The sequence below is a fragment of the Chiloscyllium punctatum genome, unplaced genomic scaffold (assembly GCF_047496795.1).
Source record: "Chiloscyllium punctatum isolate Juve2018m unplaced genomic scaffold, sChiPun1.3 scaffold_378, whole genome shotgun sequence".
Classification (NCBI taxonomy): domain Eukaryota; kingdom Metazoa; phylum Chordata; class Chondrichthyes; order Orectolobiformes; family Hemiscylliidae; genus Chiloscyllium; species Chiloscyllium punctatum.
Window position 1 is genome coordinate 42,501 of NW_027310112.1, and position 2,500 is coordinate 45,000.

At 36.2% G+C, this 2,500-nt stretch overlaps 1 pseudogene; it reads left to right on the top strand.

The window, feature by feature from the left end:
- LOC140472613 (28S ribosomal RNA) overlaps nt 1-2,500 on the top strand; it is an 8,545-nt pseudogene that overhangs the window by 3,389 nt on the left and 2,656 nt on the right.

Here is a 2,500-nt window from a genome sequence, read left to right on the forward strand (position 1 = left end):
TTTAATGGGCCCTTTAATTTTAATTGTAGCGGAGTTCCAGAGAGCGAGGATGAAAGAGGGAATGAAAGGATTATCCACCCAATAATTATAGAGAAACCTGAAGAGATAGAAGTGATTATTAATTACCCCATTGATGATTTTAAATGTAAATATTGTAAAAACATTTATAATACGACGGGGGGTTTTAGAAAACACCTTAAAATATGCAAGGGAATTAAGGCCATTAGAATAAGATGTAGTAAGTGTAGCTGGGAAGGAAGCTACCAGGCAGTGGCTTGTCACTTCTCGAAATGTACCAAGGGGGCTATTGGTGGTTTAAATGTTGAGGTTGAGGGTAATGAGAATAATGATAATGATAACTTGGAGGTGGAATTGAAGAAGTATGGTTGTGACCTATGTACTTTAAGATTTGGTACAGCTAGAGGCCTTGGGCAGCATGAGCGACATGCACACCCTAACTTGAGGAACGAGAAAAGGAAGATTAAGAGTAATGAAGGTAGGAAAAAAGATACTAGTAAAGAGAGTAATAGGAAGGGTGTGTGGTCAAGTGAGGAAGTGGATATGTTGCAAAAATTGGAGCTAGAATTTGCTGGTAATAGGAATATTAATAAATTGATCGCCGAAAGATTAGGATCAAAGACGGCAAAGCAAATTTCAGACAAAAGGCGTCTGCTAAGTAAGAAAACCAAAAAGAATGATAAAAAGGTTGAAGTAGATGGTGAGATATTGTTGAGTAGTAATATGGAAGAAGAAGAGGAGGAAAACATTGAGAGTTTGGATAGGACACAGGAAGCGATAGGTAGTGTCCATAGTAATATTAATAAGTTGGATTGCCCGGAGGGTTCAGTGGATGAACTTCTTAGCTTAATTGAAAGGAACCTGGATAAGAATAAAAAGGGTAAAAATGAGTTTGAAAGGATTATGAAGGGGATATTAAATAAGATAGAAAAGAAGAATAAAGAAAATATTAGTAATAAGACTAAACATAATAAACGGATAGATGTTAAAATAAAGGATAATAAAACAGGGAAGAATAAAGGGGTTAGTGGTGCAAAAAGTAGATATGGGAAGAAGAAAGGAAAATTTAAAGAGATGCAGGTTCTTTTTAAAACAAAACGCCAGTATTTAGCTAGAACCCTGATGGGTGCTCCGGGTAGAAGTAAATGCCCCCTAGAAAAGAAAGATCTAGAAGAATATTTTAAGGGTAAATTAACTAAAAGTAATGAGAAGAATAATCTGAGAGGCTTTGTTAAATATAACAATCAGATAGAGGAATCCCAATTTGCACTTCTAACGGGACCTGTAGGGGTAGAGGATGTGGATCGTGCCATCAAGGCGATGGACATCAAAACTGCTGCGGGTCCCGATGGAATGACAATGGGGGATATTATTAAGATTTTTAATAAAGACAATATGCTGCTGCCAAGATTGTACTCAATCTGGGTGGCCACGGGCAGGATACCAGACCAGTTGAAGGTCAGTAGGACCGTACTTATTCCCAAAAGTAATAATGAAGAAGAACTACTAGATATTAATAATTGGAGACCAATTACTATCGGTCCAATGCTATTAAGAATTTTTACTAAAATCATGGCAAATAGATTGAATAAGATTATTAAATTAAACAAAAGACAAAAAGGATTTATGACGGGAGTCCCAGGGTGTGAAGAAAATATTAAAATCTTAGAGAACATAATGAGTGGGGCAAAAGGTAAGAAGAAGGACTTGGCAATAGTCTTTGTAGACTTAGCCAAAGCCTTCGACACCGTGGGACATAAGTTGATAGTGACAGGCCTTAAAAGACTCCAGCTCCCAGGAGTGTTCGTACAATTAATTAGGGATCTTTACGAAAATAACTTTACCCAAATTGAAGGATATAACTGCAAAACCGATAATATTCCGATATTATGCGGGGTTAAGCAGGGCGATGCTTTATCGCCAATTTTATTTAATATAATCATGGATCCGCTGATTAGCACAATTGAGGAGAAACAAAAGGGGATATTTTTGGGCGAGGAGGGTAAGGATTGTCATTGTGCATCGTTAGCTTTTGCCGATGATATTGCCCTAATTAGCGAGACATATGAGGGAATGGTATATAACCTTAAAATAGTAGAAAGATTTTGTCGAAACACTGGGCTGGAGGTCAATATTAAAAAAACTAAAGGGTTTTATTTTAATTATAAAAACAAGTCCTTTATATATAATGATAAGCCCAATTGGAAGTTTGAGGACAAGGAGATTCAATTTATTGAGCCAGGAACTACCGATAAATATTTAGGGGCCAAGATTGACCCCTGGTTGGGGATTAGTAAGGCAAATTGGGAAAAACAATTAGAAGTATGGTTAGGGAATTTAAAAGGTTCATCCCTGAAACCTGTCCAAAAGATTGAAATTTTAAAAACGTATTTTATCCCGAGGCTATTTTATTATCAGGTTTTATCAGAGGTTTCTCTAAATTATTTAAAGAAATTGGATAATATTATCAAGAGTGCAATCA